Source organism: Lactuca sativa, chromosome 3 (genome assembly GCF_002870075.4).
Source record: "Lactuca sativa cultivar Salinas chromosome 3, Lsat_Salinas_v11, whole genome shotgun sequence".
NCBI classification, from domain to species: domain Eukaryota; kingdom Viridiplantae; phylum Streptophyta; class Magnoliopsida; order Asterales; family Asteraceae; genus Lactuca; species Lactuca sativa.
In genome coordinates, this window is record NC_056625.2 from 256,313,988 (window position 1) to 256,338,045 (window position 24,058).

The following is a 24,058-nucleotide window of genomic DNA, read 5'->3' on the forward strand; positions in this document are numbered from 1 at the left end:
GGATTGCATGCCTTTGATTTACAAAGGTATTGAATAAGATGAAGACTTTTATATCTAACACAAATATATATGATATATAACTAAGAATTCAACGATAGTCGGACGGATAACAGTATACCCTAAGACCACAATCAAACAAGAACAGGAAGTAAGGCTAGCTATCGATCCTAAGTCCTTCAAGTCTGATATAAATATATTGGTGTAGATATAGTTTAAAAGAAAAGTAGTTTAAAAACAGTTTGAAACTCGTTTAATAACAATTTAACATAGAAAATACATTTGATAATTATCTAAAACAGTTTTGTTGACAAGTAGTTAAAAGTATAGAAAAATCCTTTTTGATTGCAAGTTATAAATCACATATGATTTGATACTATAACTTGTTGTATTTAACTTGTATCCCCCCTAAAACATGTAAAAACATTTGAAAAGGTTAGTTAAGGGGTATGAACTCACCTGAAGCGAGTAGATCGGGTGGAAGTGTCGGGTGAGCGCTTGGTGTCAAGTGAAGACTTGAACACACTTTATGCCCCTAGTAACATATGAAGACATATGTTTACATGTAATTAGTGACTAAGACACTAATTAAACACATGTAGACATTCTAATGTGAAGAAAAATCTTTGGTCAAGGGCTAGGAGGCTATTGGGTTGCAAGGAAGGAGTGTTAGGCCTCACTATGGAGTTTACTCCTCAAATACTCACCTTGGGTGAGTTTATGGTTGAGGGACCATTTCCCCCATGAGTTTACGGCTGTAAACTTATGGGAGGAGTGTATTTGTGTGTCTTAAAGTCTCTTGTATCACTAGGAAGGTTTCCAAGGTAAATTCCAAGGCTTGAGGGGTGTTTAGGGTTCAAAAGGGGCACTCCCTTGGAGTTTGCGTCCTAGGACCACTCCTTAGGAGTTTACGGTCGTGAACCCCATGGTTTATGGCCGTAAACCCTTGGACACCCCTTATACTTCGTTTTTGAGGTCCTTAGCTCACTCCTACAAGTTTCTATGTGAAGATCCAAGGCTAAATAGGGGGTTTAAGGCTCAATTTGCATAATTTGAGGGAGTTTACGGCCTAAGAGTGTTCCTGGGCCATAAACCCTCTTTCAAGCCTCCAAACATAATGTTTAATGTCTAAAACACTTCAAGGGTAAATTCTAAGTTAGCCTCTAAGCCTAAGGAAGAGATATGGGGGCATTTTGGCACACTTTTAGGGGTTTACAACCTAAGAAGGTTCTTGGGCCGTAAACTCCTTGTTCTTGGCCTTCTTGGATGATTTTCAAGTTATATTGACATGTAGTGAGTTTTAGAACAATCTAGGGTAAGAGAACTTACAGTTTGGGAGCGGAAACTTGCGGATTTTTGGAAGAATCGAGCCTTGAAGAGAGAGAGAGAGAGTAGAGAGAGAGTGACTAGAGTGGTAAAGAGTCTAAGTTGGTGACCACTCAACCCTTATATAGGGTTGAGTTTCTGGCCAGGTGGAAGTCTACCCGATACCAACGTTAAACGGGGCTTATGTTCGTACCCGATTAAATGGTCGTATTTTAACTTGTTTGCAACTAAAACTTTTTAAAAGGATATTGAGGGTGTTTCCCGTGTTTCTAATTTATTCCGATCCTTATGAAGTCATAATAAAAGTTCAAATTTTAATTTGCCTGATCCCAATGTTAACGGAAAAGTTTAATAAGAACGAGTTCTATTAACAGAAAACGGGTTACGGTGACAGAATAAATTTCAGGTTGTCACAGTGGGAGGTAGTATTGGGCCCGTACTACTGAAAGCACAGGATCCATAATTGAATCGGTGAGAGTCTTGGAGAATCTGGGAAGCTTCAGGGAAGACTTTGTGACCCAGTTTAGGGACAGAGGATGTTCCAGTTGTTGCAGCTTAGCCATTGGCAAGTGAGTTAGTAAGCGTGGCAGGGTGTCAGACCCTGAAGGATAAGATTTCCAGGAGGTTGCAGATGCGATATCAATTTGGGGCGCTTTGAGAGGAGAGGTTCATGCCAGATGCGTACGGTAGAGGGTCACGGGAAGAGACCCATGACTTCTGATCATCAGGTGAAAGGCCAGCAGGGCCTGAGTCGGTGCAGCACGTACATGACAATGGTCATGGGAGTCTGTCACTTCCAGGGTTTAGGCTGCTACATGGTAGCGGGATTGGTCATGTCAGCAGAAGGTGATCAGTAATCCTCTAGGTGTTGCGAGTATGTCATCTTCTACTGCTACTAGATGGATGTTGGGGATACGTATCACTTTGGGATTGTGAGTGAGTTGGGATAAGTCAGATCTTGGGTCGGTTTCCTGCTAGTGTTTGGGTTATCAAGGATCATATATGCCATCCTGCATGCTGAAAAGTCCTTGATGAACCCACAGAGGAATGCATCTTGCGGAGCGGGTTCAGTGTGTACCGTTATCATTCCGGATCTTTGCCGAGATCTGTGCAGGAGTATTGTTTGGAAGGTCCTCAGTCAAGGTTAGATGGATAGTTCTCCAGTGAAGTCAACGTTCAGGGGTTCTACCATGGTTCAGATATGGTCGGTAATTGTCTATGGATGAACTTTGGAGTTCAAGGCACTATCGTTGCTAGGACAGAGCTGGTGACATGAAAAGGGTAGTGTCAGTCGTGGGTGTTAGATGCACAAGTGGTTGGTCATCTCATGTTCAAGAGAATTGTATTTTCTCATTGGCTGTGTTCGGTTAGAGTTCAGTGGTACTGCAAGATTGGGAGTAGGAACGAGGATTCGTCAGCCAGAGTGAAGATTGAGGTCTAATTGATAGCATGTGAGATGGATTGAGGTTTCAGACTGGATTAGATTTTAAGAGTACTCATCAAGATTTCCGAGGATGGGAGATCTCAAGGTTTAATCGGTGATTAAACGCTAGCATTGGCAGGCACGTGTTGTCATCAGTAGGATACTAGAAGGCGAGAGGGATTGGGAATCCTTCAATTCTCACGTACTGTGAAGACTTAGTCGAATCTAAGTGGGGGAGAGACTTTTTGTAAAGTTCTCCAAATATGAGTTCTGGTTGCGCGGGGTGCAATCTCTTGGGCACCTTGTCAACCAGAAGGGTATTCTAGTTGATCCGGCCAAGATAAAGGTCGTGATGTAGTGGGAGATTCCGAGGTCTCCAACCGAAATTCGGAGCTTCCTGGGTCTAGCAGGTTATTATCAGAGACTTATACGAGACTTCTTTGAGATTGTGGTTCCTTTGAACCGACTGACCAAGAAGTTAGTGGTTTTTCTTTGAGGGATTGAGCAGCAGGCAGCCTTCGAGACTCTCAGACAGCGGTTGTACGAGGCACTTATTTTCACCATGCCAGAGGATGTAGATGATTTCGTGGGTTACTGTGACGCCTTGATCATGGGCATGGGTGCGGTACTGATACAGTAGCAGGTTTTGGGAACCAGGTTAGAGTTCCGGTTAGGACCCTAGTTCAGTGATGTGTTAGGTGGAGTGTGCATTCGACCCGATATGGGAAGTGTTGTAAGACTACGGGGGTAGCCGTAGCATTCACTAGCAGTTGGATAGTATGGAAAGTGTTGTAAGACTACGGGGTTAGCCGTAGCATTCACTGGCAGTTGGATAGTATGGAAAGTGTTGTAAGACTACGGGGGTAGCCGTAACATTCACTAGTTATCAGTTAGCATGGGAAGTGTTGTAAGACTGCGGGTGTAGCCACAACATTCACTAGGTTACTAGATAGTGTGGGCGCGTTGTTAGGACGCAGAAGGAACAGTAGTACCCACCAGTTCGGGTGTAGCAGTAAGGATAAGGAAATCCACGGATTGGATTTCAGAATTACCCAGATGGATTAGATCTGGTTGAGCCAGTGATAGGACTGTAGGAGCGCCACTACAGTTATGGGATCAGGAAAGCAATGGAATGTATAAGATTGCGTGTGAGATAAGGCTACCATTGGTCAGGTAGCAACCACTTCTAGCCTTGGATTTGATGATGGCGGGATTCGACATATGGATCCGATCGGTTAGATCATAAAGTTGTTAGAGTCACAGTGGCATGATAACTAGTTGCAACTAGTTCCAGAGAAGGATTTCGTTCAGAAGCCGTGTGAGGCGACTAAGTAGGAGTCCTTTGCTCCGTAGCCAGGCTGGAACCCGATATTTCAGATGATTGGTGAACAAATAGAGACCAGGGAAGTCTCGTTAGATTTTGCAAAATAGCCATGTGGCAACATACTGCCTCAGGTAGTTCAGTGTTCGAGCAATTTTTGCGTTTGGGCAGTGTTAGTATTCGTGTTTTAGGCGGCAAGTACACACAGATAGCTGGTTTATTGGGGAGTGACAAGTCACTCACGGCGGGATTAGCCGAGCCTTGGCCAAGTGTAAGTGATTTGCAGGGATAATTAGGCCTATAAACCTGTTTTGCAGTGGGAACCTGGAGTTATTAGAAGTTGAGTAGTCGGCTAAGGGATAACGGACTGGTTTCAACGACAATGGTTCGGTATGAGTGGTCTTTCAGGGAAGCAAACCATCTCAAGACATCATATTCCAGACGGATTAGATGTGAACTTGTTGCGAGGAATTCGTTCCCTCACGGATATTAGGGCTTTGCAAAGATTTGTCACTGTTACTATGGGAAGGCCAGGGTGTGCCCATGATGGTGACCATATTACTTGAGTGGTGTGGTGCATAAGAAATGGTAAGAAATGATTTCGAGGAAGAAATCTAATTTAAGTAGGGGAGAGTTGCAACACCCGTTTATTTATTAAATAAATAAATAAAATAATGAACGATTAGTAGCCCTAAAATAAATAATTATATGACAAGGCGTTGGTTTCCGGGAACCAATGGCTACAATGTTAGAAGGCAGGGACTAAAAATGTTAACATGGCTGAAGTTTGAGCATTGGACCTTAATTGAAAAGAAATTGTCAAACAAGGGGTGGTTTAGTAAATTCTGGATTAGTTTTGTATATTATTGAAGGTAGGGCTATATGGTAACTTGTGGGACTTCATTGAAGAGATCTTGGAGGCTAAAGGAATAACTTGTGAATTATTGGGACTTTATTTTGAACAAATTTGTAGAGGAGGGGCAAATTTGTAATTATTGGAGCTGCTTAAAAAGATCCCAAGGGGGAGGGACCGAACTTGTAAAAACGAGCAAAGGTGTGATTGAAGCGGGATTAAAACCTGATAGCTGCTTCTTCCCGGTTATCAACCCTAAACCTATCACATTTCTATAGCCGCCACCATTTCTTCTTCGGGCCTTTCCAGCCACCATGCGTGAAGACTGTCGCCCCCCCCCCCCCCTGTTCGCTGTTCCGACCAGTCAGGGGCCCGTTGCCGCCGCTAATTTGCCGCCTAACGACACAACAGCCTCATTATTGTAGACGTCGTGTGCATCGGAGGTTGCTGATATTGAGGAATACCGGCGATGTTGTCACTGCGTGATTCATGAGCAGTTAGGAGCTCTCGGTTGGACCATCGTCTTCCATCTACAAATTTTTCTTTGTTACCCAGTGGCCGACGTCGTGTATGTCGACTGAGATGTACGGTGTGTTTTGGCCGCCGCTTCTAGGTTCCAGTCGTCACTTTCCGCGGCTGACTTGAGGGATATTGGTCTTCAGATCGTGTTTGCTAGCATGTGTAGGTGCTAGTTCGGGTGGGAAAAAGAAGGACCACCACCACCACCGTGAGATGGTGGCTACCATCCCCAAACACCACTTGGTGGGTGATGGTAGGTATTCTGCATTTTGGAGTGTGTATTTGTGTGGCTGAGTGATTTCAATCGGAAGAATGGGTGGGTGTGTTTCTGTTTTCCTTGGTGGGTTTGTGTGTGTATAGTGTAGCTTGGCCAGAAAACCGAGAACCACCACCACTGGCCACCACAAGGTGGCTGTGTGTGTGTGTGTGTGTGTTTATGTTAGGTCGGCACCCCAGAATGGCCGTAACGGTAGGTCGGCACCCCAGAACGGTCGTACCGGGTAGGTCGGGCACCCCAAAATTGCCCGACAGTATATATGTTATGTGCTTGTATGGTATGTGGTATGATGGGGGAACTCATTATGCTTCGTGCTTACGGTTTTCAGTTTTGATTTCAGGTACTTCGCGTTAAAGGAAAGGAGCCGGCTTGATCGCAGCGCATCACACTATGGTTTTCCGCACATGAGATCTTTGGGATTACACTCTGATATTGTTTTATGATAACATGTTTGATTATTTCTACTTTGGTTTTGACATGACATGATATCACAGATGTGTTATTACACTGTTGATTTTATAATGACATTTAAAAATGAAATTTTAGGCATGTATTTTTCAGATGTTACACGATTATTTGATGAGTGGTTCCCAGTGGATTTGGTTTCTATTCCCCCGCGAGGGAACAAGGTCATAATAGGTACTGGTTGAGCCCCAACGGGGCAGTGATATATTGTGAATAGCAGCTGGTTAGAGTTCGCACTCCCATTTGGGGGAGAGTTAGTGATTCATGGCGAGAGGCCACAACGCGGACCACTTTATTGCTCTGTAGCGAGAGCGAGACGTCACATTCAGTAGGGCTGTGCGGGATATGTCGCGTAGGGGTGCAAACGAGCCAAGCTACTCGTGAACTAATCTAGATCGGATCATTAAAAGCTCGACTCAAAACCGGTTTTAAACGAGCCTGAGCTGAGCTCGAGCTTAATATTAAGCTCGTTTATTAAACGAGATCAAGCTCGAGCCTATGTAACTAAACTCGATTAGGCTCGCGAGCCTAAACAAGCCTTTATATAATATAATTTATTATTATTTTCAGATATTAAAATAAATACATATTTGTGAAATTATGGATTTCAGGTATTAGTAAACGAGATTCTTAATGAGCTTAAGCTTACTTAGGCACATCAAACGAAAAATGAGTCGAGCCCGAGCCTGAGCCGACCTTGTATAATTCTTTATGAGCTCGAGCCGAGCTCAGTAAAAGAAAGCTCGAATCGAGCCGAGCTCGAGCCTCGTATAACTTAAACAAGCCCGAGTCGAGCCTGGCCAGGCTCGGGCTCGGCTCGACTCGTTAGCACCCTAATGTTGCGTATGTCATGGATACCCAAGATAAGGGTAAGGCGACAGTCGATGATGTACTGGTGGTACGAGAGTATCCGGATGTATTCCCGAAGGATTTTCCCGGGATACCTCTAGAGAGACAAGTTAAGTTTCATATTGACCTAGTCCCTAGTGCGGCTCCGATAGCCAAGGCACCATATCGGTTGGCTCCTCCCGAGATGTAGGAGCTGTCTATACAGCTGCAGGAGCTGCTAGACAAGGGTTTTATCAGGCTGAGCAATTCGCCATGGGGACCCCGATCCTGTTTGTGAATAAAAAGGACAGGTCGCACCGTATGTGCTTAGATTACCGGGAGCTAAATAAGGTAACGGTGAAGAACCGTTACCCACTCCTAGGGGTGCAAACGAGCCGATCCGAGCCCGAGCCTGGTCAGGCTCGGCTCGGGCTCGTTTAAGTTATACGAGGCTCGAGCTCGAGCTCGGCTCGATTCGAGCTTCTTATACTGAGCTCGGATCGAGCTCGTAAATAATTATACAAGCTCGAGTCGGGCTCGGGCTCGGCTCGTTTTTTGTCTGACATGTCTAAATAAGCTTAAGCTCGGCTTGAGCTCGTTAAGAAGCTCGTTTACTAATACCCTAAATCCCTAATCCCGAAATATGTTTTTATTTTAATATATAAAAAAAATAATAAATTATATTATACAAAGGCTCGTTTAGGCTCGCGAGCCTAATTGAGCTTAGTGACATGGGCTCGAGCTCGAGCTCGTTTAATAAACGAGCTTAATATTAAGCTCGAGCTCGGCTCGGGCTCGGTTAAAATCGATTTCGAGTCGAGCTTTTAACGATCCGATCTCGAGTAGCTCACGAGTAGCTTGGCTCGTTTGCACCCCTACCCACTCTCGAGGATAGATGATTTGTTCGACCAACTTCAAGGAGCATCTTAGTTTTCCAAGATTGATTTACGGTCCGGATATCACCAGATGTGGGTCAAAGATGATGATGTGCAGAAGACCGCTCTTAAAACCGACTATGGTCACTATGAGTTTGTGGTGATGCCGTTTGGTCTCACCAATGCTCCATCCTTATTCATGGATCTCATGAATCGCGTGTGCAGACCAATGCTGGATCGATCTATAATAGTATTCATTGATGACATCTTGGTTTATTCCAAGACCGAGGAGCAGCACGAGGATCACCTGAGGGAGATGCTAGAGACCTTGAGGAGGGAGAGACTTTTCGCAAGGTTCTCCAAGTGCGAGTTCTGGTTGCGCGAGGTGCAGTTTCTGGGGCACCTTGTCAACCGGAAGGGTATATTAGTCGATCCGGCCAAGATAGAGACCCTGATGCAGTGGGAGGTCCCGAGGTCTCCATCTGAGATTCAAAGCTTCCTAGGTTTGGCAGGGTACTACAGGAGATTTATCTAGGATTTCTCCAAGATGGCAGTTCCACTGACCCGACTGACCAAGAAGTCGGTGGTGTTTCGCTAGGGTCCTGAGCAGCAGCCAACCTTTGAGATGATCATGCAGCGACTGTGAGAGGCACCGATTCTCACCCTGCTAGAGGAAATAGATGACTTTATAGTCTACTGTGATGCTTCGATCACAGGTATGGGAGCAGTGTTGATGCAGCGGGGGCATGTGACAGCTTATGCCCCGAGACAGTTGAAGCCTCACAAGGCTAACTACCTGACGCATGATTTAGAGCTTGGGGCGGTGGTGTTCTCCCTCAAAATTTGGCGGCTTTACCTTTACGGGGTTCGGTAAACTATCTACACGGACCACAAGAGTTTGAGGTACCTCATGGATCAGCTAAATCTGAACATGAGGCTGCATCGATGGTTAGATGTGGTTAAGGATTACGATTGTCAGATCCTTTACCACTCGGGCAAGGCCGACGTAGTGGCCGACGTCCGTAGCCGCAGGCGGTAGTGGCTTCGATCCAGGATATATGTCTGAGGATGACAGTGATTACTCCACTGCTGGAGCAGATTAGAGAGGCACAAGTTGAGGGCCTGAAGCAGGAGCGCCGGAAGTGCGAAAGGATAATAGGCCGAGTGGCTTCGTTTGATTATGACAACTGAGGATTGTTGACCCTACATGGGAGGGTCTGGGTACCGTACTAGGGCGGAGTACAGCAAGTGTTAATGGATGAGGCCCACAAGTATCGGTTCTCAATCCATCCAGGGGCGACAAAGATGTACAGAGATCTTCGACCCGATTACTGGTGGCCCTGCATGAAGCGGGATGTAGCTTGGTATGTGGAGAGATGCCTGACCCACAGGAAGGTCAAGGTAGAGCATCAGAGCCTCACGACAATATGCAACCGTTAGACATTCCTGTGTGGAAATGGGAGGATATCACTATGGATTTCATTACTAAGCTTCTCAGGACCGCACGTGGGGTTGATTCGATATGGGTCATCGTGGATCGGTTGACCAAGAGCGTCCATTTTATATCGATCCAGGAAAGAATATCGGCCGAGAATTTGACTGAGATTTATGTGCGAGAGGTAGTGGTACGTCATGGAGTGCCTGTCTTGGTGGTGTAAGACCGAGATGTCCGTTTTACTTCCAGTTTTTGGAAGTGGTTTCACGACGAGATGGGTACTCGTCTCCATTTCAGCACCGCTTTCCATCCTCAAATGGACGGACAGAGCGAGAGGATGATTCAGACTCTCAAGGACATGCTTCGGGCATGTGTGTTAGATTTCGGTGGCTGTTGGGATACGTATCTTCCGTTAGCGGAATTTTCATATAACAAAACCTACCACTCCAGTATAGACGGGCCTCTCTTCGAGATGCTCTAAGGGAGGAAGTGTAGGACCCCGATTTGTTGGGGTGAAGTCGGTCAGAAAGTCATGGGGATTATAGAGGTAGTACTTCCAGGTTTTGGAAGTGGTTTCACGACGAAATGGGTGCTCGTCTCCATTTCAGCACCACTTTCCACCCTCAGACGGACGGACAAAGCGAGAGGATGATTCAGACTCTCAAGGACATGCTTCGGGCATGTGTGTTAGATTTCGGTGACAGTTGGGATACGTATCTTCCGTTAGCGGAATTTTCATATAACAACAGCTACCACTCCAGTATAGACCGGCCTCTCTTCGAGATGCTCTACGGGAGGAAGTGTAGGACCCTGATTTGTTGGGGTGAAGTCGGTTAGAAAGTCATGGGGATTGCAGAGGTAGTACTCAAGACCACGGAGGGGATTCAGCAAGTCTGGAGCAGGCTCCAGACTGCTCAGAGCCGGTAGAAAAGTTACGCTGACAAACAACATTCGGACTTGGAGTTTCAGGTGGGGGACATGGTCATCTTGAAAGTGTCACCCTGGAAGGGTGTTATCAGGTTTCGGAAACGGAGCAAATTGGGCCCCAGGTTCATTAGTCCATTTAGGGTTTTAGCCCGGGTGGGTCGGGTTGCATATCAGTTAGATCTTCCAATATATCCTAGCCAGATCCACAACACGTTCCATGTTTCTCAATTGCAGAAGTGCTTAGTGAATGATTCAGCAGTGATACCTCTTGAGGACCTTCAGGTTGATGATAGCCTAAACTACATCGAGAGACCCGTGGAAATTTTAGATCGCAAGACGAAGGAGCTAAGGAACAAGAGGGTAGAATTAGTAAAGGTGCAGTGGCAGCACCGCAAGGGTTCAGAGTGGACGTGGGAGCCCGAAGAGGAAATGAGGTAACACTACCTAGAGTTGTTTCCCAAGGCAGCAGACTTCGAGGACGAATTCTAAGACAAGTGGGGGAGAATTGTAACACCCGGTCTCAGGTATACATATAAAATCAAGTCAAACTTCATATTTTACTCTTGGACTCGGTGAGTTGGAGGCTCAACTTGTCGAGTAGTATCGACTTCGCGTTGGGGGATTAAGTGACCTACTCGATGAGTCGGAACACCATATTAAGAGGGTTTTGGCTCAAAAATCTTGGTCTTCTTTCTCTTAGATGTATTTGTCCCCATATTAAGAGGGGTTTGGCTCAAAAATCTTGGTCCTTGATGTTGGGACGTCCCAAGTGGTTCATATCTAAGATTGAGGTTCATAGGAGGAGTACATGGCTTAAATATGCAAGCTTTATGGCCATGATAGCCCCATGCATCTTGTAGACGTCATTTTTGGGTCTTTTGAGCTTAAAGTCCCATGCATGGACGTAAATTTCATGACTTTACATGTTATATCGACTGTAGGAGCCCAGATCTACCTTTTGAATGAGTTTTGCACAACAGAAATCGAGTTATGGACATGGACATTAGTCGACTCGGTGAGTCGTTCTTGGGACTCGACTAGTCGGGGGTTTGGTTTCCCCAACCTTTTATGATTCGAAGGAATCTAGTTTAGTTTAGATGGGATTTAGATGAGCCCAGAGGAAGGACTCAATGAAATAGACATAGTTATGGACCTGGAAACAATGGGACTCGGCGAGTTTATGAACGTACTCGGTGAGTCCAAAGCAATCTCCCAACCCATGAAGATGGAATCGATGGCGAGTCACAGACTAGAGACGCTCATATGATGAAGATTAACTCGATGAGTTCAAGGAAGAACTCGACCAGTTAATCGAAGATTGTCCCGATGATATGATTGAAGGAGAGCTCGTCGAGTTCTTGCTAGACTCGACGAGTAGAGTCGGGGTGGGGACAGGTGAAAGAATAGGGCCTCGGCGAGTTGGCAAGCCAACTCGGTGAGTCGAGTCAAATGGAAGTTGACTTTGACCAGGATCTTTGCTTTAGCCAGTGGTAAAATGGTCATTTTACCCTAAGATTAGTTATCAGTTTTTGACTAAGTGTCTTTATGGAAATTATAGCCGGATAGTCGCCGGAGCAGCAGGCAGAGATTTCTCACTCAGAGTTTCAGCGGTCAGACATACAAGGTGAGTTTCCCTTCAGTAGGAACAAGTCTAAGGCACCAAGGCCGACCCGTTTATGTAGTTACAGTATGTCGGGGTTAGCTCGATGCAGTTTATATGTGCAATTTATGTGTATAGTTTATTCTGTACTTTGGTCCGATGTCGGGGTGGTCCGGAGAAGTAGTTATGTATGCTTGATGTCTTTGTGATTCATGCATGTTTATGTTATGTGTTATATGTTGCGGACTCTCGTCCGATGTCGGGCAAGCCCGATGCAGTTTATGTGAATATGTTATATGTTTACGTTTATGTTATGCTCAGTCTATTTCGGACTTCGGTCCGATGCCGGGCGAGGCTCAAGTTATTCCAGACTAAGTTTGATGCCGAGCGCGGCCCGATGCAGTTGGCGGGACCCATTACTTGTATATGTGCTTTGTATGGTATGTGGTAGTTTGGGAGAGCTCACTAAGCTTTGTGCTTATAGATTCAGTTTTGGTTTCAGGTACTTCAGCTAGCAAAGGGAAGGGATTGAGCTGATGGCATGACACACACACCACAGTTGATTAGCCTGGGCGTTACTATGATATTTTATGAGACAGTTATTTGTTGACAGATTTTATGAGATTTGAATGTTTGATGATTTTATTTTATGATGATGAGATTATGTGTTGTCAAATGATTTTAAAAACAAAATTTTTGGCTTGTATTTTTGGGATGTTTCAAGTTGGTATCAGAGCCTTGGTTTGAGGGATTCGGGCACGCTTTCGGGTGTGTCTGAACTCAAACTAAGGACTTTGTATAGAAATTTTCAAAAGGAAAATCAATTTTTGCAAAACAAAAGAGTTTTAGAAAAAGCGAAAATAATTTTTAAAACGAAAAGAACTTTGAAAAGAGAAAAGGGTGTGGTGCATGCAATCAGCCGAGCTCAAGTAAGTAGTCCCAAATTACCCATACAAGTTTATGCTATGTTATAATTATCAGCTTTTTTAGAGCAGCATGCTAGATTAGGACTAAAGATCTAGGAAGGATGCCTTATGTACCTGCTATATGTGTTTCAGCTTTATGAGAACTGCATGCTAGTACAGATTAGTCAGGATGATAGCCTGAGTAGTATATGCTTGATTATGTGTACTCGATGTCCGAATGCTGCTTGCTTTGTGCTTTTAGGTGTTTTAGTTGTCTTTCACTAACTAGTAAATGGATATTTTACGTTGCATATTGCGAGGATTAAATAATTTCAAAAGGTTAGGTCTAGCTCTTTTTCGCAGCTCCCATTTGATTCCAACCGTTGTAGGGTAGGATCTCTCATTCAAATAATTATTTAGTCTGAGTAATATGTAATAGTATTCGCGAGCTAGTTAGGGGAAGAAAGAAGGGACTTATTATGCAGCTGATGGCGGAGAGTGGGATGGTGATTACCCTAGGGCAAGCCTAGGATGAGAGTAGCAGAGAACATTAGTAGTAGAAGGGACTTGGTGGAGTCAAGGCAGTTCTTGAGGAAAGTACGGATAGATGTGGAAGGTAGTATGGGCCCATACTACTGAAAGAAAGGATCCGTACTCGAATCAAGGAAGGTTGGGACAAGACCAGGGAACTTATAATATATGTGATCCCTCGAGTTATAGTAGTATTCTGACGTTTGTCATTATGTGTTTTCAGAATGGTGGTTTTACGCCCGAGACCAGCAGTCGGTAGTTTAGGTTAGGGGTGGCAATCCTCGACCCAACTCGTAACCCGACACCAACTCAACACGAAAATAAATGGGTTTGGGTTGAGATTTTTGACCCGCCAACCCACCAACCCGGCAATCCGTTTATTTCATGGGTTGGGTTGGGTTACCCATTTGGGTTCGCGGGTCAACCCGCCAACTCGATTATATATAAATATATATATATATATATATATATATATATATATATATATATATATATATATATATTATGTCTAAAAAATATATTTAATTATTTATCAGTTTTGAATATTTGATTATCGTTTAATCGTTTTCCGATTTCAAAAATGCAAAAACTTCTTTGAGTCGACTTAGCGTGCCCTAACCCCTAAGAAGCCCCTAATCAAAAAGATATTCACTCTCCAGTATCCAAATCGCAACTCCATGCCTCTCGTCTCGTCGATTGAGGCATCGAGCCATCAACTGTCGTAGTGTTGCACGCAGTGTACACCACTCGTCTTCTCATCCTCCAACTGTCGCACACCACTCGTCGTCGTCACTCCTGTTTATGACTTTATGTTGAATATTTAAGACTTTATGACTTCATTTTATTTTTATTTTTTAATTTCATTTTAAAATGTGTTGCTTATTAAATGGCTTATACGGGTTGGGTTCCACCTACAAACACACAAACCCATATACTTATACGAGTTATATGGGTTGGGTTGGGTTGATGTTTTCAACCCGCCAACCCGTGACCCGCTAACCTACCAACCCACATATTATATGGGTTGGGTTGGGTCAATATATTCTGAACCACCAACCCGAACCCAACTCAATTGCAAGGCCTAGTTCAGGTGTCGGGGAGAGATCAGGTTCAGGCTCTGGAGTTGAGCACTTGGATGAGCAGACTAGGGAGTTCATCTCCTCAGAGATCACGCGTAACATACTTGAGCAGACTCTTGTGATCTTCGGTTTGATCAAGGAAGGTATTTTGGAGCTCATGGATGAGACGTTGAGTGCGTTTCGCACTGATGTGGCGACCATGATAGGGTCGCGCACGCTTACGTTCAAAGAGTTCAAGGCATATGGAGCTCTTGATTACCAGGGGGCACGAGACCCCACTACTAGTACCAGATGGTTGGCAGACGTCGCCAATGCATTCCGCACCAGCAGATGTCCCGATGGGGACAAGGTTAGGCTCGCGTACTGTCTTCTGAAGGGCAGGGCAAGTGACTGGTGGGAGGAAGTCGGTAGGGCCACTAAAGATGATACTATGTTAGCTGCTATGACCTGGGGTGATTTCACGACCAGGTTCAGAGTCGATTTCGCACCTGTTATTGAGGTGCATCAGGTTGTTAGGGAGTTTCAGGACCTCTAACAGACGACAGAGATTGTGGAGGAGATTACCGCCAAGTTTAGGGTGAGGGCCCTCCTTGTTCCGCAGTATGTGGCGGATGAGGAAATGAAAAAGGCCCAATACCATGAGATGTTGCGGAGCGATATCCGCCAGTTTGTGAGCCGGTCCAACTGCAAAATGCTGGAGGATATGATAGCGAGGGCTCGTGAGAGGGAGATTGATTTAGAGATGGAGAGAAAGAGGAAGCCAAAGATGATGTCTAACGCAGCAGATTCAGGCAAAAAGCCCAAGTTGTCTAATCACAGGTCGAGGGGACAGCATAGCCGCAGTCGGTGTGGCAAGTGTGGCAGATTGCACGATGAGGTGCGCAAGGCAGGGAGTTCCAGCTATTTTAAGTGCGGTCGGACCAGACATATGAGTAAGGATTATACAGCTTCTACCTCTACCACAACATCTGATCTAATCTTCTTTCATTGCAATCAGAGGGGACATAAAAATTCCCAGTGTCTGAGTCTAGCATCAGTAGGACAGGTGGTGGCACCCGCTCCTGCTAGCTTGAGGATTACATACAGACGACAGGGTCGGGCCGAGGCGCCGGTGGCAAAGAGCAGAGCTTTCCAGTAGACAGCTGAGGAGGCACGAGCGACTCCTGATGTGGTTGCGGGTATGTATTTTCTCCATCACTTCTTTATTGTTATTGTTTATTTCTTATGTTTATCTGTTTGGTTATAGGGTCGTTCTTAGTGCACAACATTTCTGCTATGGTATTGTTTGATTTGGGGGCTACTCGATCATTTGTGTCACTCGCTCTTAGCAAGCGGTTTAGTAGAGCTCTGGGGGAGCTCTACTTGCCCACTTGACGTTGAGATAGCTAATGACAGGACCGTCAGGGTCACGAGAGTTCATAGAGGTTTTACGCTTCGATTTGTAACACCCGTTTATTTATTAAATAAATAAATAAAATAATGAACGATTAGTAGCACTAAAATAAATAATTATATGGCAAGGCGTTGGTTTCCGGGAACCAAAGGCTACAATGTTAGAAGGCAGGGACTAAAAATGTTAACATGGCTGAAGTTTGAGCATTGGACCTTAATTGAAAAGAAATTGTCAAACAAGGGGTGGTTTAGTAAATTTTGGATTAGTTTTGTATATTATTGAAGGTAGGGCTATATGGTAACTTGTGGGACTTCATTGAAGAGATCTTGGAGGCTAAAGGAATAACTTGTGAATTATTGGGACTTTATTGAGAACAAATTTGTAAAGGAGGGGTAAAATTGTAATTATTGGAGCAGATTAAAAAGATCCCAAGGGGGAGGGACCGGAATTGTAAAAAAGAGCAAAGGTGTGATTGAAGCGGGATTAAAACCTGATAGCTGCTTCCTCCCGGTTATGAACCCTAAACCTATCACATTTCTATAGTCGCCACCATTTCTTCTTTGGGCCTTTCCAGCCGCCATGCGTGAAGACTGTCGCCCCCCTCCGTTCATTGTTCCGACCAGTCAGGGGCCCGTTGCCGCCGCTCCTTTGCTGCCTAACGACACAACAACCTCATTATCGTAGACGTCGTGTGCATCGGAGGTTGCTGAGACCGAGGAATACCGGCAACGTTGTCACTGCGTGATTCATGAGCAGTTGGGAGCTCTCGGTTGGACCATCGTCTTCCATCAACACCTTTTTCTTCGTTACCCGGTGGCCGATGTCGTGTATGACGAATGAGATGGACGGTGTGCTTTGGCCGCCGTTTCTAGGTTCCGGTCGTCACTTTCCGTGGCTGAGTTGGGGGATATTGGTCTTCAGATTGGGTTTGCTAGCATGTGTAGGTGCTAGTTCGGGTGGGAAAAAGAAGGACCGCCACCACCATCGTGAGGTGGTGGCTGTCATCGCCAAACACCACTTGGTGGGTGCTGGTGGGTATTCTGCATTTTGGAGTGTGTATTTGTGTGGCTGAGTGATTTCAACCGGAAGAATGGGTGGGTGTGTTTCTGTTTTCCTTGGTGGGTTTGTGTGTGTATAGTGTAGCTTGGCCGGAAAACCGAGAACCACCACCACCGGCCACCACAAGGTGGCTGTGTGTGTGTGTTTATGTTAGGTCGGCACCCCAGAATGGCCGTAACGGTAGGTCAGCACCCCAAAACGGTCGTACCGGGTAGGTCGGGCACCCCAAAATTACCCGACAGTATATATATTATGTGCTTGTATGGTATGTGGTATGATGGGGGAACTCACTATGCTTCATGCTTACAATTTTCAGTTTTGGTTTCAGGTACTTCGTGTTAAAGGAAAGGAGCCGGCTTGATCACAGCGCATCATACTATGATTTTCCGCACATGAGATCTTTGGGATTACACTCTGATATTGTTTTATGATAACATGTTTGATTATTTCTACTTTGGTTTTGACATGACATGATATCACAGATGTGTTATTACACTGTTGATTTTATAATGACATTTAAAAATGAAATTTTAGGCTTGTATTTTTGGGATGTTACACGATTATTTGATGAGCGGTTCCCAGTGGATTTGGTTTCTATTCCCCTGCGAGGAAATAAGGTCATAGTAGGTACTAGTTGAGCCCCAATGGGGCAGTGATATATTGTGAATAGCAGTTGGTTAGAGTTTGCACTCCCATTGGGGGAGAGTTAGTGATTCAGGGCGAGAGGCCACAACGTGGACTACTTTATTGCTCTGTAGCGAGAGCGAGACGTCACATTCAGTAGGGCTGTACGGGATATGTCGCGTAGGGGTGCAAATGAGCCAAGGTACTCGTGAACTACTCGGGATCGGCTCATTAAAAGCTCGACTCAAAACCGGTTTTAAACGAGCCCGAGCTGAGCTCGAGCTTAATATTAAGCTCATTTATTAAACGAGCTCGAGCTCGAGCCTATGTAACCACTACAAGAAAAAGACCCTTTTACGACGCGCAAATTACGACACTCAATGATTTATGTTACGCAAAAGAGAGTGATGTTAAAAAAGTGTCATCTATTAAAAAAATTTAAGGATTTAGGTCACGCATTATTGCGTGCCCTTAAATTAGTGTCAAAAGAAAAAAAATTAAAAACACGGAGGGCGCTGTATCTTAAATGTGCGCCCTCTATAAGTGTCGCTTTATATTTTTAATGAAAGGCGCGTTTAATAGATACGGGGGAAATGAAATCCCAAAAATTTTGAAAACCCGCTTGAATTTCTCTCCATTTCTCTCTCGCGATCATCCACAACCCTAGCTATCTTATTTTCTTTCCATTTTTCTCTCTCACGATCGAAGGACAAAACAAGACACAAATTTCACTTGCAGAAGAGTTGGTGATTTCTCTCCATTTCTTTTCGAGTTAGGAACAAAGGCACATAGAACGTAAAAGAGGAGGAAAAAGACACACACACACACACATTGTGTGTGAGGTGCGGCTGCCACAACTTTCACTTCCAGAAGAGTTGCTAAGAATTGGTGATTCCATCTAGGGTTCGACAAGCTTAATCAATATCTCGACATCTTACCTCCTACATCGTATTTCTTCAACCATCTGTGACCATTCTAGAGCTTAACATGTTCTTTAGCATTCTAGGGTTTGACATCTGTTGAGATTCTTTAACATTGTTCACTTGCCTTCTAACCTTTCTCTGGATAGGCATCGACTCCAAGGTAAGAATAGATCTGTTACATTACTTTATACAATCCTATCATCGATTTGGTTTAATTTCATTTTCCATGCTCTGATTCTCGTCTATTCATAAAGAAAATTTATGCATTCTAGCCATTCGATGAAATGCCTGACTAAAATTAAAAAATTCTAGAATCAGAATAAGAATTGTTAATGTCTTTTAAATAAACGTATCAAAAGCATCTTCCTTCACGTTTTTTGAAAAACGTATTGGAAGAAAAATTAAATAAACAAATATAAAAAAAACATTTTTCCATATTTTGGTATATTATGCTAATTTTCCTTCGCTCCTTTTTGGGAACAGATGGTGTATGTTTTGCTTATATACAAGTCTTGTCATTTTGACTTATTGATCACATACATGTTTGACTTTTAAATGACTTGAAGTATCAGGAATCCTTATCTTGTTATTTTCACTTACTGATCACATGAATGACTTGAAGCATCAGTAAGTAAACTTCACTTGTATTCTGCATTTGATTGTTCATATTACACGTCTATACACTTTATAGCAATTATCTTGTGTTTCCTTAAGTATAGTTTTAGCTGTTCCTGGTTTGTAGGCATAAGGAAGGGTAAAGGGTGTACCATGAAGCCTCTTATCTCTGTTTGCCACCAGGTATCTGATATTGGACACCTTGATCTCCAACTACATTGAAAAACCACCTGTCAAGTGAAGTCAATAAAAGGAATTTTAGGATGAAGTGCATACAATACAATAAAAATCTTTTTTTTTTTTAAAAAAAATGAAAGGTAAATTGGGAAAGAATCTCTGGGGTGAAGAATTAGTTATATTAGCGGAAGCCTCAATGGAACCAGCTGTAATATATGTAAAACAAGTGCTTGATATCATAAGCAAGGCGAGCAATAAGGGTATAAAAGGAATTGCACACATACCAGGTGGTGGGTTCATAGATACCATCTGTCGTGTTTTCGGTATAGGGCTTGGTGCTCTTGTTTATAACGACTCTTGTTCGGTTCCCCCTGTTTTTAAATGGATCCAAAAGGTATTTAAGTTTTTTTTGGTATTAAAAAAAGTTGGTTATTTGTTTTTTTCTAATGATGTTTCTGGTTTTGCCCCTTTTCAGGCTGGAGGGATTGAAGATGGTGAAATGAAAAGGACTTTTAATATGGGAATTAGGATGGTTTTGGTTGTTAGTAAAGAGGTTTCTGAAAGGGTAGTTAAGGAAGAAGGTGAGATGGTGTATCGTGTTGGTGAAGTCTTTTCAGGTAATAAACAATTTGACATCATTACCCTTGAGTAGTTTAAAAATGGTTCTGAATTGTTTGATGTTTTGAATTTTATTACCAGGGGAAAAAGTGGAATCCACTCCGTGAGAGGTTAGATAGCTATGATTTTTTTATTAAAGAACAACTATATGTTTTTCTGTTTTTTTTTCTACTTAGTTCACTAACAGACATTACAGTTAAACTATCTATAGCTAGCTTTAATTTTCTATAGTTTTTGTTCCTACAGTTTGGGTCCTTGTACAGTTTTTGTCACTCTAATAGTTTTAGTCCATGTAACATGTTGCAATAGTTTTGGTCCTTGTGCTTTTGTCTCATTTATAGTTTTTAACCCTGTAACAACTGCATTAATTTTTCCTTGGCAATATGCTCACCAAATGATTAAAAGTTCTTTAAAGTGTTCCTTGTGGTATATCTTTATTCTAAGTCATGACTTTTTTTGATTGAATAACTATGCCAGATTCTCCACGTGATTCAGTTCAATTTATTGAATGCTCACCTTCATCTTGCCCTCGTGCCTTGCCAGGTACCATGTCACTTTATTTATAACTATTTCAATAAAAAAAGAAACTAACAGTTTATATATATACATTATAAGTAACGCTGCTTTGTTTTTTTAATTGCAGGATGGAAAGATTGAAGCTGAAGTTAAACTTACTGGAATCTTAAGCTGAGGAGCATTACAACTAGGAGAAGTTAGAAAATATGGGACTACAATTGCACCAGGACTATATGCACCAGTTCACCAACATTTTTTTGTTGCTAGAATGGACATGGCAGTTGATTGTAAGCCTGGAGAAGCATACACTCAGGTTTGGAATTTTACCTATTATTCTTTTTAAAGAAAACTGAGACCATTTAATAGTCTTATATATGACACAAGCATCTGTTGTGTTTTTTGTATTTTTAGGTTGAAGTTGATGTTAAAGTTGAAGAACCAGGAAAAGACAACGTTCACAACAACACATTCTACACACAAGAAACACTGAATCACAAGCAATGCGGGATTGTAATCCGTTATCTGCTCGCCATTGGATCGTAAGTCTATTTATATTTAAATTACATGGATTCCATATTTTCAAACTTTTTTTCTTTTTGTAATTTTTATTTGAATGAATTCCAAAAATATCCAGGTGAGAAATACACGAACGGTGAATAGGACCGAAAAATTGCTAACTTTCATGGGAGAATAACTATCTGGACTCAACCTTCCCATGTAAGCTTTGCCTGCTTTACTTCTAGTATCTTCTTTCACTATTTGTGTACATCTTACCTCCTGCTTACCTCATTCTTTTGGGAGTTGTTGTTTTTGTATGCAAGTAAGAATATTGGTTTAAGGTTTGTTTTTCTTTACTAGAAAAAGTATTTGTAGAAAAGATTAGCCATTCTTTCTGTTTGGGCTAAGTTTATCATGTGGAGTACTACAATAGGTTCTTAATGAATTAAGTCCTTGACCCCCATTGGGGTGTGCTTTATGAAGAAGATGTAAGATATGCGTCAATTTCTCATTTTTCATTAATGTCTTATCAATCATTATTTAGCAAATAGTTTATGGGCTATATATAACTGAGATTTAATATTAATAAAACAGTTAACTGGTCATAAGTCTCACACTATGAACATTCTTGTCAATAATGCTCCTGGAGTTCTCAACCTGGTCACCGAAGTTATATCCAGAAAGGGTTACAACATCCAGGTTTGGTTTTTTATCCTTATAGTATAATTTTTTAGGTGAAATGTTTACTTTTTTTTAAATAACAATATTTAAAAATAAAAAAATGTCAACTTAACATGGTTATTCTAATGGATTTCCAGGCATTAGACAAGTGTCAACTTAAAACTACCATCATGAATCTTCCACATTTGCCCAACCTAAACTTTAGATATCATATTTGTCCTTCTTAATGTTTTAAAATATAAAATTTGTCCAAATCTGTTTTTTAAATAGTTTTTATTATTTAATAAACCATTTTTACAATTTAAAATCACTATAATTGAAAATAATAACTTAATGGACCATAATACCCTTCCTTTTAAAATTGTAGGAATCTTTCCGGCGAGGTTTTATGCTTTGGTTGTTTTCCTCAATTCGTCTTCCACTCTTCCTCATGATCACCTGTGGACGTTCGCCTCTAGACATCTTCCTTTTTGCCTTTCATCGCTTCCTTCTTGTAATTGTTAATAAGCACCAGGTAATTATTCCCTTTCCATATATCCCCTTCTTTTTTGGCAACTGAATCAACACTTATGCGTCTACAATATTGAATTCTTGAAACCATGTAGTATCTTCACAATGCCTTTTACATATATGTCATTCGATTAGGTTAATACTCCAAAGAAAAGACTTAATTTTGGTTCTGCACTTCTAATTTTCATTTAAACCGCAGGTTACCATACAGTGGTGTTAAGGTCAATTTAAGATAATATCTTTGTCAGGTTGTTTATTGCACTTAGATAGCAATGATAACCATATAAAACCAAGGAAATTGAGTTATTTGCTATCAAATGCCAAATGTGTTTCGGTGAATAAAATTCCTACTGTTGACAGGAAGAGATACATGGAGCAATTAGAATACCTTTTCAATACTTTGTAGGTAATACTTTAGTATAAGTCTCTATAATAATTCCTTTAGATGTAAACAAATTGGTATATAACTCAATTCTTTTCACTGGGGTTGTTTACTGTTTGATTCAGTTGAATTTTTTTTATACCCAGGTTGGTGGTGGTAGCAGCAGGGGACAAAATGCACCCACCCAGGTAAAAACTCACATAGTGGCTTTTTGTCTTGATTTATCTAGTTCTAGTTGTAGATTTGAATGATTTATCGGATGGTTTTGACTGAGTTTTCTATGCGAGTTCAGATTTTATGGTTCTTTGCACATCACAGCTGGTAAATGGATTCATGTGATTTAGAAGGTAAGGGTATTGTTGTCTATTTAGTTATTTTTTAGATTTTAATGATTTTAAAATGTAAAAAAGGATTACCAAATAATAAAAAATATTTAAAAAATAGATTTGGACAAATTAGATATTTTAAAACATTAATAATGGAAAATATGATATTTAGAGTTTAGGTCGGGCAAATATGATATTTAAACGTTTAATAAGGTTATATACAGAATTCTCCCTAACTTTTTTGGCTGGGGTTTAGTGATTGTGTTTTTGGAAGCTGCCAATTATCAAATAAAGAAGGAAGTGTACAAACCTTAGGATAATAACATTTCAATTGTTTATAATATAATTAATATTATACTATTTTCATGACACAGAAAGTTATAAATGGAAGTGTTGTTAATTACTGGGCTTGTATCAACTTCTCAAGAATTATTCCAGATGGTGCTACTCACAGTTTTTGTCATCAGTTGCTCCAAATGTGCCAAGAATCTGGCATGGTATGTATATAATCAACTCAGATATTATCTTGCATAAATTAAATATTTCAATTATATACAAAATGTTGGAAATTTCATGAATTTAAAAGTGAAAGTGTGGTTCAGTCTATTCTGCAAGACCAGATCAGGTCAAGAAGGCTTTAAAGCACGTGTATATAGCCACTGTAAGGCTTTAAAGCACGTGTATACAACCACTATGTGGCTCTTTCCATAAACATCTTTTGAAAATGGTTTCTCAGTGTTTTTTTCATGGATGCAGTTTCTTGGAAATTGATCTAGGCCATTTGAAAGTGACGAATGAAGTTAGTTGGCATGGACTTGCGGAAGATCAAGCATCTGTTCATTGTGACTACTTTCTCGGATTTCCTTTTCACCAGCTGTCTTGCCATGAATTTGGGTGAACAACCTATCCTCCCTCCTCATTTTTGTGACATAAACTAAAATGAAGTCAACTCATGTTGCAGCTCCTTACATTATGATGACATTAAATTTTGATATACGTGGGTTTAGACCATTTAGTGGAACAAAATTTTCTTCTTCAGAATCCATTAACTTCACTGCTGACATTTTTAAAGGTGATGCACACTTTTTTTTTTCTTCTTAATTGATTTCTTTTACTATGTTTTGAAACAGTTGTTCACTTGTTTTAAAGGTGATGCACACTTCTTTTAAAGGTGTCATTGTTCTCATTTAGTTAGTTGTTCTCATTTGGTAGGTTTAAAAGTAGAATGTCCCAATAAGAATTAATTTAAAAGTAGAATGAAAATGACAAGTGATTTTATGTTGTGTTTACAGGGTTGATGAAAGCGAATAGCTCAGGAATTAGAAGAGGAAAAGAAAGCTCAAGCTGAAAGAGATAAGATGCTGCAAATGCAAGT

General features: G+C 41.9%; 1 pseudogene; it reads left to right on the plus strand.

The window, feature by feature from the left end:
- Nucleotides 1-20,240: 20,240 nt before the first annotated feature.
- Nucleotides 20,241-20,980, plus strand: LOC128132933 (diamine oxidase [copper-containing] 1, peroxisomal-like; annotated as a pseudogene).
- Nucleotides 20,981-24,058: the final 3,078 nt, after the last annotated feature.